Source organism: Lactuca virosa, chromosome 6 (assembly GCF_052849685.1).
Source record: "Lactuca virosa cultivar CGN04683 chromosome 6, Lactuca_virosa_CGN04683_v6, whole genome shotgun sequence".
Lineage (NCBI taxonomy): Eukaryota > Viridiplantae > Streptophyta > Magnoliopsida > Asterales > Asteraceae > Lactuca > Lactuca virosa.
In genome coordinates, this window is record NC_136431.1 from 246,520,042 (window position 1) to 246,534,633 (window position 14,592).

Below are 14,592 nucleotides of genomic sequence, written 5' to 3' on the forward strand. Positions count from 1 at the left end.
ATAAAATGAAGAGTCTTCATTTTATGAACCATTAAAACTCATAAGTTACAAATTGAAGAGACTTGGAATAGTTTCAATTCTTGCCCTCAAGTTTTGGAATTTGAAAAGTCTTATACTTTAATACTTTAATTCCAAATTAAACCTTGGATTTTTAAAAAGTTTAAAAATCAACACTTATACTATTATTATAATTTTATTATATAGATATGTATAAGAATATGTCATTCTTACCGTTAGTAGGCCTCATTCACGAAGCCGGTCTATAAGGGGGGTATAAGGTTGTTGCCTATAAAATGGTGACTTAATGGGTGTCCACTCTCACCCACCGCTTCCTTGATCGGTGGAGGGTCGTTAGCCGAACGGGTAGGATACGACTTTAAATACTTGTTAAAAGTATAATGAATTATAAAGTAACTATACATTATAAATTCCCAATCTTAGTTACTTTAGGAAAATGTGAAATTGGTGCTAGCCCATAAAATTACACTTTGTACCTTACCAAGTCGTTAGTGGAGCGTGTGTGGTTAACCGGCACACTAACATGGACTAGTAAGAGTGGCAAAGGGTAACTTGACCTTATTATAGATCGGTGGAGCGTGTGTGGTTAACCGGCACATCGATTAGGTAATATTGTTAAGGGTACCAAGTCAATTTGTATGGTTATTCACACCTTGTTTGTGATCCTCGGCATCCCAGTCACAAACTTGAGAGGGCACAATCGAGATTCAAACATGCCATTGAAAAGTTCAATGTATCTCAAAAGATCTAGGAGTTTCAAAACCAATAAAACCTAATAATAAAATATTTCGTTCTTATGGTGGAAATTGGTAAATCGTCATTTACCTACCTTCAAATATTTTATAGTATGGATTACGGCATCCCTCTTCCAACTATAAATAGTTTGTTGGATCCTAGCCTTAATATTTCATTTGGGTGAATTATTAAGGATTCCTAATCTAATGAAACTTGTCTTTCTTTCCTTTCAGATGTCTTCCAACAATGCTTCTGGCTCAAACACAACAGGCTCTTTTTCCCTTATGAACTTGTGTGGTAAGGTCATCTTTGATGGATCCAATTTCAATGAGTGGATCAAAAACATCAGAATGATTACCCGCTATGAGGACAAAGAATATGTCCTCGATAGGGAGCTTAAGGTTGTGAGTGAAGCCACTGCTACTCCTGAAGAGTTTGCGGAGTTTGTTGCACATGAATAGGATGCTACTAAAGTAGCATGCATCATGATGGCCACCATGACTCCTGAACTTCAAAAATCCTATGAAGATTTCTACCCCTATGAGATGCACCTGGATCTGATGGAAAGGTACCATCAGAGTGCGCGTCAGGAGAGGTATGAAATCATCTCCTCCATGATAACCGCAAGGATGAAGGATGGTGAACCCATCACCGGTCACTTGCAGAAGATGCAAAGGTTCGTTGACCGGTTGCTGAAGCTAAATGTTGACTTTCCTGAGGAAATGGCGATTGACATCATTCTCCATTCCTTACCTCCAAGTTATGATCAGTTTCGTATGACTTATCATATGAACAAGGAGGAAGTCACACTTAGCAAACTTCAAGGACTCTTAAGGACAGTTGAAAATGGCCTTAAGGGTAAAGCGGTTGCTACTTCTACTCCTTCAACAGCCCCTGTTCTGGCTATTGGGCAGGGAAAGGGTAAGAAGAGGAAAAACCCTTCGAAGGGTACCAAGGGTAAGACTCTTGATGGTTCCTCTTTAAGTGGGACAAAGAAAGGTCCCATTACTCCTTCTTCAAACCCAAAGGAAGCACAGTGCTTCTATTGCCAGGATAAGGGACACTTCAAGCGAAGCTGCCCCAAATATCTGCAAGATCTAAAGGATGGGAAGGTTAAACCCACCCATGCAGGTATTTACACAATATTGTCTAACAACTCATCTAATGCTAATTCTTGGGTGCTTGATACAGGTTGTGGTATTCACATATGTACTGATTTGCAGGCACTAAGAAGAAGTGAGCAAGTGGAGCACGGGAAGATAAACTTAGTCATGGGCAACAGGAAAGCATCACATGTTACCAAGATAGGAGTTTATTCTTTATTGCTTGATAATGGGTTAATGTTAGATTTGAATAAGTGTTGTTACTCGCCCGAAATGGCGAGAAATATTATTTCCTTTCATGGCTTGTACAAACAAGGTTTTACATTTTCATTTGATAATAAAAATGGTGCTATTAATGTTTATTACAATGATGTATTTTACTTTAAAGCATTACCTTGTGATGGTGTATATGAAGCCGTGAATGTTATAGACAATCTAGGAAATAATGTGTTGTATATTGATTCTTCAGATAGCTTGGATAAAGCATCCTTGTGGCATTGTCGTCTTGGACATGTTAACAAGAAGCGCATAGGCCAACTCCAAAAGGCTGGAGTCTTGGAATCATTTGACCTCAAGTCAGATGATAGTTGCGAGTCTTGTTTACTTGGAAAAATGACAAAGTCACCCTTCACAGGTACTTGTGATAGGAGTGAAGGTTTGTTGGACCTTGTACACACGGATGTGTGTGGGCCCTTCAGAGTTGCTACAAGGGATGCTAATCGCTATTATGTGACTTTTACTGATGATTACAGTAGATATGGATATATTTACTTAATCAAGCATAAGTCAGAAACCTTTGAAAAGTTCAAAGAGTTTAAGCAGGAAGTGGAGAATCAATTGGGCAGGAACATCAAGATGCTCCGATCCGATCGGGGAGGAGAGTATCTTAGCATTGAGTTCCTTGACTATCTTAAGGAATGTGGGATTGTCTCATAATTGACACCTCCCAGGACACCACAGTTGAATGGTGTAGCTGAGAGGCGCAATCGAACCTTGTTGGATATGGTTCGTTCCATGATGAGTCGAGCTTCGTTACCAATCTCTTTCTGGGGGTATGCCTTAGAGACTGCCGCCCATATCCTTAATCTAGTCCCTACTAACAAGGTTGCCAAAACACCTCACGAGATGTGGACTGGGAAAGTTCCCAATTTGGACCACATCAAGATTTGGGGTTGTGAAGCTTTCGTGAGGCGTGAGACTCATGATAAGCTTGAACCTCGAAGTGAGAGGTGTATTTTCATCGGCTACCCACAGAGATCCTTTGGTTACCTCTTCTACAGACCCAGTGATAATGTGGTCTTTTTAGCAAGAAGAGGAGTCTTTCGTGAGAGAGAATTCATAAGCCAAGGGGACAGTGGGAGGCAAATTGACCTTGAAGAGCTTCAAGAGTCAAGTGGTGAAGGAACCTCAAATGCTATCGACCAACCTGAGGAGGAAACTCCTGTTGATCCGATAGATGAGTCTGTACCTCCAAGACGTTCCACTAGGGTGAGGAACACACCTGATTTTTATTATGGTTATCACATCACCACTGAAGGTGATACATTTATTAGTGATAGTACACTAATAGATTTGGATGAACCTAATAACTACAGGGAAGCCATGGCAGGCCCTGAGTCTGCTAAATGGAAGGAGGCTATGGACAGCGAGATTCAGTCCATGTATGACAATCAAGTTTGGAACTTGGTTGACAATGTACCAGGTCGTAAGACAGTTGGGTGCAAACGGATCTTCAAGAAGAAGACCGACATGGATGGGAAGGTACACACTTATAAAGCGCGACTGGTTGCGAAGGGCTTTACTCAAACTCCGGGAGTTGACTATGATGAGACCTTCTCACCAGTAGCTAAGATTAAGTCTATTAGAGTATTGTTAGCCATAGCTGCATTTCATGATTATGAAATATGGCAAATGGATGTCAAAACCGCTTTCCTTAATGGAAAGTTGGCTGAGGATGTTTACATGGCTCAACCAGAGGGTTTTGTCGATATAAGATACCCTAATAGAGTGTGTAAGCTTGATAAATCCATTTATGGATTGAAACAAGCATCTCGCAGATGGAATCTTTGCTTTGATGAGAAAGTCAAAGAGTTTGGCTTTTCTAGGAGTGAGGATGAGTCTTGTGTGTATGTCAGGGCTAGTGGGAGCATAGTTAGCTTCTTGGTGTTGTATGTGGATGACATACTTCTCATAGGAAACGACGTCCCAACCTTGCAGGAGGTTAAGTCCTGCCTATATCCTAGGGATAAGGATATTGAGAGATAGGAGTAAGAGACTAATTGGACTTAGTCAAAGTACTTACTTGGATAAGGTGCTGAAGAGGTTCAGCATGCAAGAATCCAAGAAAGGAGAATTACCAATCCAGAGTAATGCCAAGCTGAGTAAAACTCAGAGTCCGAGTACAGAGGCTGAGATAGCTGAAATGAGTCATATACCATATGCTTCCGCTGTGGGCTCGATCATGTATGCTATGACTTGTACTCGCCCTGATGTGGCATTTGCTTTGAGCATGGTCAGTAGATATCAAGGGAACCCTGGCAAGGCACACTGGACAGCGGTAAAGAACATTCTCAAGTATCTGCGGAGGACTAAGGACTGGGTCCTTACCCTCGGAGGCAGTGATGACTTGAGAGTGGAAGGATATAGCGATGCTAGCTTCCAGACTGATAGGGATAATTTCCGCTCTCAGTCAGGCTGGGTCTTTATCCTAAATGGAGGGGCAATTACTTGGAAAAGTTCCAAGCAGGAGACAGTAGCTGATTCTACTTGTGAATCAGAGTACATAGCAGCAAGTGAAGCAGCTAAGGAGGCGATATGGCTAAAGAACTTCATCGGAGACCTTGGAGTTGTACCAGCTATAAAAGAGCCAATGGAAATTTTCTGTGACAGCGAAAGTGCGGTTGCTTTGGCTAAGGAACCAAGAGATCACGGGAGATCTAGGCACATTGACAGAAAATACCATTTCATCAGACATCGAATAGAAGAAGGACTCCTCGTGGCTAAGAGGGTATCATCAAATGAGAACCCGGCAGATCCCCTCACGAAGGGACTGAGCAGGGTTAAGCATTTACAGCATGCGAGGCGCATTGGGCTGAGGGATGATATTAGTTTCAATAATTAGATTCCTGAAACTTGTAAAATGTAATTGACATTTGATGATAAATAAAAGTTGTTATTTATTTATGAGTAAGGTGTTACTATCTTGTGTTGATTGTTTACTATGTTTCAATTTTGCATGTTTTTACTTCCAGAATAATTATGTTATTATTCAAACCATCCACAGTCAGTCAAACTTTGGAAGTAAGTATTGATTTAAGACTGTCATGAATTTGGCTTGTATGATTTGCCAAAAAGTGCTTTGGACAATGCAATGGTTGCTACAACATTCATGAGTACTCATAAGGGCTGAGTATTGGATCCAACCCACGCTCACTTGCATCACTTCATGGAATTTATCTCGAGTGATCGTGAGACGGTAATATCATATAAATCTTCAAACCTAGAGATATGAGTTGTTGACTATGAGTTGGTTATTCATTGATTGTACGAAAACGCATTGGTAACTCGATGTTATAAAACGTGCCTTTGTGAATAATTCAACAAGTAGTTAGTACAAGCATATCAGTCGAAGTTTATCTGTTCCTTCTAGAAATAGAAGCGATATCTGGGCCCCTCGATGATTTGGTTTTGACCTATGTACCGGGCCCGGTCAGAACCTAATTGATGTGTTCAATTTAGTTCTATGTCGAAACAAATCAGAGATCGAGAAACAAATGTTGGACAATAAGTAAGACCATGTTCCATGTGTTTGTCCGGCTGATATCATGAGAACAGAGGATTATATGATCACTTATCTTAAATGGCGTATCATCGTCATCTCAGTTCCGAGAGACTTTGAAAGAGCTACGATTGCTAGTCGGATTTTGAAGTCATATTTGCAAATATAGTTATTAGACTTATCCAAGTGGGAGACTGTTGGATATAGTGTCTAAGTCCATAACTTTATTTGGTATGTACTTGACCCGACCCGGCATGGTCCATTTGGGTTGCATGGCATTGCAATACTTGGATAGACTAAATGAGAGAATAAGGCACTTATGATTATTAATATATTATAAGTTCTAATATATTAATAATAGTATTATTTAATTAGTATTGATCAAGTATTAATCTAGTATTAATTTGGTGATCAAAGTGAGACTAATTAAATATATAGGGTTGATTATGACAATCATCAATTCTTTTATGGTGGATTAATGATCCATGGTTTATGGGTTATGGATGTAACCAAATGGAGCTCCATGGATAGTCCATGGGAGTTACAAATCCATGGGTCATGGGAAATCAAGAGTCATGACAATTAAGGGCATTCATGTGTAAACCCTAATTGTGACAACACTATAAAAGGAACCCTATGGCTAGCAAAAAGTGGACCTAGTAGACCTAGTGGACATAGTGTTACTAGAGAGGGCATAACCACTTTTGAGTGCTAGAAGTATTCTCTCAAGTTATTCTAAGTCTTGTGGTGTTGTGTGAAGCATTTGAGGCACAACATTTGGGGTGCTAGGCTCACAAAGTCTTGAAGGAATCCAAGCAACAACAAGGTATGTATTTCTACTAGTTTTATGTTTTATGTAATCCCCATGCCATGCTAGTTAGGAAATAACCTTGAAAAAGAAATTTGCATGTATATAGAGAAAACATAGATTCAAGGTTATTAGGGTTGCATGTACACTTAGGAAGTGTTAGAATGCTCAAAACCCAACACATACTAAGGGGTTTCCCCAGCCATACATGCCCTAAAGGCACTCATGAGGGGAATAGAGTACAGCGAATGAACACTCAAGTCCATTAACACCTACAGGTTGCGAGCCTGGTAGTGTTCCACAGACCGTCTAGAACAGTCCATGGTTGTCATCCATACTCTGTTGAATGACGGGGGTCAACGTTTGGGTAAGGGCTTTTCTCATATTGCACCACTCACGCCAACGTTTGGGTAAGGGCTTTTCTCATATTTCACCACTCACTCTCAACTCATGATCTATATCACTGATCATCTCATCTATCCAACTCACCTTTCATCACACACCCACTATTTAACTCATGATCTATATCACTAACTCATGAAGCTCGTCCGATCACTTCATAAAAGAACGAAGACTCCAAAGCTCTTCCAAATAAAAGTATAGGGAAAATACTGATAAAGTACTCTCGTACGCTCCCGTACCCCGACACGTAATAGTGTCAAAAAGAAGAACTAACGGATAAACACATAGTTCAAAAACACCAAATGAACATATAGTTCGAGAACACCTTATGAACATATAGTTCAAACATAACTACCGATTACAAGTCTGCTAACGTTCCACTGGACTATTTAAAATAGACTGTGGTCGTTGTCTATACTCTGCTAGATGACTAGATCATCTTAAACATCGGTACCTCTCATCAATTTTATTTCATCACACATCATCTAATTCATCTATCCATGTTTTACCCAACATATTTGTAGATAAAAATACATATACAGTTTAAAACTTGTATAAAACATCTATTCAACAGTCACCTTAATTAAACAATTAATATAATTACACATAGCACGTATTTTAAGGAAAATACTTCATATATATGTGTAAGGTGAAAGTGACTATACACTTACATGATTTAACGATAACCGGGCAGCACTTCGTTGCCTAAAACGATCGTTTCTAATAAAACCGGGAGTTTTATTGAGAAACCGGGCTCTGCGAGGGTCGGGCTTCAAAACCGAAAAAATAAATTTCCCGGGCTTCTCGGGCACTCCGGGACGTGTTCCAGGCGTTGGAAATGATCTCGGGGCATCGGGGGAGGTCAAAATGCTAAAAATATGAGTTTAGGGGTGAAAAAGGGCAAAATCCCAAAATTACCCGGGAAGTCTCGCATGCCCTCCTATTTATAGGGTGGTCCGAAGGTCGGCTTAAAATAGGAGTCATCAGGCGAGGACACGCTGCAGCAGGGCGAAGGCGCGCAGCACATGGCTCGCATGTGCGTGGGTCTCGATGGCAGCCTCCAATTGGACTGCGGTCTAGTCCGAGGCTTCGGACGTGGCTTCCTTCTGCGAGACTCGGACACGAGGAAAAAGACACGCGTCAGACTCCTAGTGGACCCCTTCGGATGACTCAGCAGCTCGGATGACTCATCCAAATTCCGGACACATGGCATGCTCTAAGCGAAGGTGATGTGGCCGAAGCCACCTATGCGAAATTTCTCGGTTTTCGCGCCAAAACTTCTAAAATCCATAACTTTCACATACGAGCTCCGTTTTTTACGTTCTTTATATGCACGCGTAGGTAAAATTACACTCTACAACTTTCGTTTAGACTTCGTCAGCTAATTTTGACTTTAATTTTTAAATTATTATTTTTAACAGACCGGGACAGGAAATCCGTTAAAAATTCATAACTTCTTCATCCGACGTCCGTTTTCGTCAGACTTTTTACCGTTGTGCTACTAATGATGAGACCTTCGATTCTCGTTTAGGTCGTGTCGGCTAAAAATCGCTCGGTCTAAAATTTGAGTTTTTAGCTGTCTACTGCTAAACTGAAACTTCGAAAAATCATAACTTCCTCATACAAAGTCAGATTTGGGCGTTCTTTTTATACCTACTATCGGTTTAACTAACACTACGAGTTTCGTTTAGATCACTAAGGCCAAAAATTAGTTTATCAAAAACTCACTTTTTACGACATTCGGCACCGTGCCGGTTTTGTCGCGAAACTTCGACAGGTCATAACTTCTTCGTTATAACTCGGATTTCGGCATTCTTTATGTATCCGTAATCCTTGTCACGCCCACTACAAGTTTCTTAGTAGATATCGGCTTTATCTAATATTTAATTTTGACGCTCATTTTTATTCTTAATTATTTAAACCCTAATAATTAAGCATAAAACACATAATTTTCACATAATATTCACATAATTCCTTTTCATTTTTTCTAAATGAGTTACAAAGGTTAACCTAGACTATTATGTCAATATTAATGCCTAGCCTAGAAACACGGGCGTTACATATGTCGATGTGTACGAGAGCCATTAATAGTTGGTTTAGGGTTAGATGTGCATAAGAGCCATTAACCGTTGGTTCATGGTTAGACATGCACGAGAGCCTTTAACCTCAAGTTTAGGGTTAGATGTTCACGAGAGCCATTAACCACTGGAATGACTAGACACGCACCAGATTTGTTAGTCATGACTAGACGTGCACTAGAGCCGTTACTCATTACTTGTTCAGGTGGATCGGTACTAAAGGTGAGAGCCTTGTTTGTATGTGTATTGTGGTATGTGGTATATTGAGGAATTCACTGAGTTTTATGCTTATATATGTGGATTAAATGTTTCTCAGATACTTCATCGGATCTTGGGAAGGGTGAGGCTTGACTATACACGCACACCGGCTTTATATATTTTGAGATTTCAGCATGTTCTATCTTATTTTCTGATTTGGATATTCCGTTTTTAATCATCAAACTATAACTTTCTTTATAAATGAGTGAATGTTTTGACTGAAATATTATCTTTGAAAAATGAAAAATTAGTTTTGAAAATACGATATTACACTATGAGAACTTTAGATATTATTGAATGTAAATGATGATATTACTTTATGTTGAAATCAAACGTAGGATAATATTTTGACTTTGTGGACCTACACTGCAATCCTGACTCCTATTTATTTGACGCTCCCACCCTTGGCATATCACTTGGTAACCTAAATGTACATTTATTTCGATTATTCCCGATTTTTATATGATCAAGTTTAGGATCTATTGTGAAAGGAACAAAAAGTTTACTATAGTATTGATTATACGTGAATTATATGGTATCACACACAAAGAGAATATATATATATATATATATATATATATATATATATATATATATATATATATATATATATATATATATATAGGGTTAAGTTCATATGAGACCATAATATTTTGTGAGACATGGGGATAAGATATTGACCACTCTTCTAAATTGATCAAAGGTTTAGATTTAATCAAAAAAAATTGAAGGACGTGGTGGCAGTTGTGTAAATAACCCAAACTTTTTAATTAACTAGAATAAACAGAGGGGTAGAAACATAACTTAGCGTATTCAAACAAATTCTTCTCTTTTCATACAAATTTTCATTCGTTAAAATTCTTTCATCTAAAACCCTTTCATCAAGAAAACCCTTCCCTATCACAAATTTGTTTCCGATTCAGATTAACCCTAAATCGACAAAGTTCAAGCTCGTTATTTTGATTCTAGCTCGAGTTCATCAATGATTTCACTCGAAAACAAATCGAAGATTGTTCTATAGATTTCATTCTGCTATAAACCTGTTTCTGATTTCAATTTGCACAATCAATCAGCAAAATCGGCTCATTTTACTCGATCCGAGACCAGTTTTGTATCCCAATACATTTCAGGTAACATATAATACTATACTCTTTATGTGCGATTTTAATCTAGTATTATGAAGTAGAGAAGTTTTGCTTACATGTATGGATATTTCTAATACATAAATCTGTGTATGTAACTCTTCATTCGTCAATCTTCATTCCATAGTTTTCCCCAGGAACCCCTAATAACCACACTAATCATTCAGGAAAGTGATGAATCGGTATTAAAAAACCCTAGTACTGATAAAACCACATAATTGAAGAACCCTAGCCTTTTATTTGAGTTTTAGCATCAAAAAACACTATAAATCAGACATTAATCATAGATTATGGATCATTCAACTAAAACATATTCAGATTGCAGGTATTTTCAATATAATTAGATTTTAGGTGTTATTTTGTTTTATTAATTAGGTGATCAGGTGAAAATTAAGTAAATTGGTGTTTAATAACTTGCTATTATATGTATTCTGATTTGATAAGTCAGATATTGCTTTGTTTTTTTTAGTTTATATGCTAATTGGTTAGAAACTACTTTCTTTAAATCTTTTTGTTGAAGTAATATATAGTATTCTGATATTAATTGATATACTATGAATTAATGTGAAATATTTTGAAATTATATGTCATATATGACATTAGACATTATGATTTTGTTGGAAACAACTTGCTTTGAACCTTTTTGATAAATAATGTGTAATATCTGATTTTAGACATTCTTCTTTGGTTGGCAATAACTTCTTTTGAACCTTTTGTGAGGTATTGTGATAGTCTTCGCTTAACAACGAAGTAATGTGATATATTCTGAAATTATGTGTCATATCCTATTTGAAAATATGTAATATTTTAAGTATTATGATTAGTAAAATTTAAGTTCTAATGTTATTGTGTTGAATAGTTAGATAATAAAGCCCACATACATTGAAATAAGGTTTAATACATGAATATTCTAGGCAATCTTGTTTAACACAATTTCAGATTCCTTCTTATTCGGATTTTCAAGCTTATGATTATGATTCTGAAAGTGGGTCAAGTTCCGGATTATCAACCATCCCTAAATCAAAGAGATTGAAGCTTGTTATTCCAGCAAAGGTTTCATTATACACAGTCGGATTTGGATTTTACATCTAAAGTTATTCTAGGTAATGTATATTACTATAATCTCTTCACGATATTATCTTTGTCTGTGATTTTTAGTTAATGTGTTATAATCTTCGATTATATCTCTCTGTGTGATTTTGAGTTAATGTAGTCATCTATGCAAAATTCTATAAATATTTGTGTTCTGATTATACTATAGTTTTTAGTCAACATCATTATGTATCTTCGAAGATGTATTCTAATTGAGATATTTCCTTGTATGATTTATGAAGAATATATGAATATATAGTATTATAGAACCTTACATTTAAACAGACATCTTTATGTAGAATATATGAAAACTTGAAAATATTTGCATCTAGATGTTAACTCCACTGGTAACTCAAAAGTGTTATGATAAGAACCTTTTTGGTGAGTAATGTGTAATATTCTAAGAGTATTTGATATACTTTGAAGTTATGTGAAATATTGTAAAATTATTTGTCATAATCTAATTTTAGACATTTTGATTTTGTTGGAAACAACTTGCTTTCAACCTTTTTGTTAAGTAATACGTAATATATTATTTTAGACGACCTGATTTTGTTGGAAACAACTTTGATTTTGTTAGAAACAACTTGATTTTAACATTTTTGTTAAGTACAGTGTAATATGTGATTTTAGACATTCTGATTTTGTTGGAAACATGTTTTGAGCATTTTTTTTAATTTCTTGTTTATATCCTAGTTAATTGTTTTAACAAAAGTATGGTTATTTTTTTATGCGGATGAATTGACGAAATTACCAAATGAAGGGAAAACGAGTTTTTGATCCAAGAGGAAAGATTGTACAACAAGGTCTATCATCGAAAATAGATAAAGGCAAAACAATTGTAGTTCATGGTACCTCGTCTGATAGCTCGTCAACCGATCAAAGACATGCGAACAGACTATGAAACAAGTATATTTGACAATATAGTTGTAATATTAGAATATAAGATGTATAATGTTGATATTTAATTTGTGTTATGTATTTTAAAGATTAATAGATGTAATGTTATAGTTTATGAAATGTAATGTTAGAAATATCTTTTTACATATCACATGAGTTTAAAATTAAAGTTTGTGTGTATAATATTCTATTACAATAATATTCTATGGTTTATCTTATAATAAGTAGATATATAATAGTCTAATACAATAATATTACATGTTGGTTGTTTTCATAAATGCATGTTTAGAATATTCTAATAGCATAATGGTCTAGGTTTTCAATTGAATAAGTCGATTTATTATTTGAAAATAATGTGTATATATAGAATATTCTACTAGAATAAATGTTATATGTTATATGTTTTCTAACAGTTAGAATACTCTAAAAGAATAATGTTGTAGGATATTCTAAGTTATATGTATATTATTCTGATAGAATAATACCTAATTAAATTTAGGTTTGTGTAATACTCATTAATATGTTATTATTCTAGTTATTCTAATTGTTCAATATTTAATATTATGTTAAGATGTAATATTCTGAAATTGTGTACGATATTCTGATATTAAAGTGTAATATTCTAATATTTTATAATGTGTAAAATGAATTTATAGTATGTAAGATTCTAATATTATAAAATTATATTTGAAAACTTGATATTATACATATTCTAATTTGATGAGTCAGATGTTGTTTCGATGTTCTTTTGTCATAAACTACTTGCTTTAATCCTTTTATTCATGTAATGTGTGATATTCTAATTGTATTTGACATATATAAAGTAAAATGAAATACTCTAAAATTGTGTGTCATATTATCATTTTAGACATTCTGATTTTGTTGGAAATAAATTGTTATGAATATTTTTGTTAAATAATATGTAATATACGATTTTAGGCATTCTTCTTTTGTTGGAAAGAATTTATTTTGAACCTTTTTGTTAAGTATTGTGATAGTACTTCATTAACAATGAAGTAATCTGAAATATTTTAAAATTATGTGTTATATTACTGATTTTAGAATATGTAATATTCTAAAATTAAAAGTTAATGTTACAAGAATGTCGTTGGTTTAATGATTAATGTGTTGTTTACTAAGGTATAATTTTCATAATATTGTTGAATTCTGAATATCTTTCACATATTATTTGAGTTTAAAATTAAGCTTGCATGTATAATATTCTATTGGAATAATGTTATGGGTTGTGTGCGTGGTGTTGATAATCTAATAAAATAATGCTTTTGGTTTTTTGTTAAATAATTTGATTTATTACATGAAAATAATATGTATATGCAGAATATTATAATAGAACAAATGTCTAACTAAATTTGAGCTTTTCTAATACTCATTGATATGTTATTATTCTAGTTATTCTATATTTGAAATATTAATATTGTGTTGTTAATATGTAATATTATGAAATTGTGTGTAATATTCTAAAATTGTGTTGTAATGTGTAAAATGAACTTATACTATGTAAGATTCTAATACTATATGTAATATTATGATAGTATTATGTAATATTATAAGTGTAGGATTTATAGTGTTAGAAGAATACCTAAAATAATTTATAAGAAAACAAAACAATTTATAGAAAACAAAATTTTCTTATGTTAGTTTGTAATATTACAAAATACGTATATTATTATTAAATTAATGTGGAATAATCTAAAATTGTGCTATAAAGTTTAATATTTTAATATAGTAATATTCTAATCCTAATGATTTGAAAAAATATTTCAAATTTGTACCATAAAATATCTATCATGATGTTATAAGGTGTAATATTCTAAAACAAGGTATAATATTATAATCCCCTCCCCTTCACGGTCCCTTCAACTGTTTAGGAAATCCAAATAACAAAATTTTCAAACCGGTGACAACCACATAAGTTTTTAGAATGAAACAAATACTTTTAGGAAAAATATCAAAATCGTCTCTAAAAGTTAAAATGTATTCTTGAAACCTGATAATTTGAAAACCACATTTCAAGTTTGTACCATAATAAATCTATCAGAAGCTTACACTATTAGATAAAAAGAGGAATGATGGATTTCAAAGGGAAATAACATTGCACCATAATCCATAAAAATCTATTACATGTTTATAACATATAAGATCTATTAAATATTCATTAATCTCAACACCTATTGCTAAGAATTTCTAGTTTGAAATATTCAACTTTCTTTCAATTTGGGATTCATTAGCTGAAAGTATCTGCAACAAAGAATGAAAG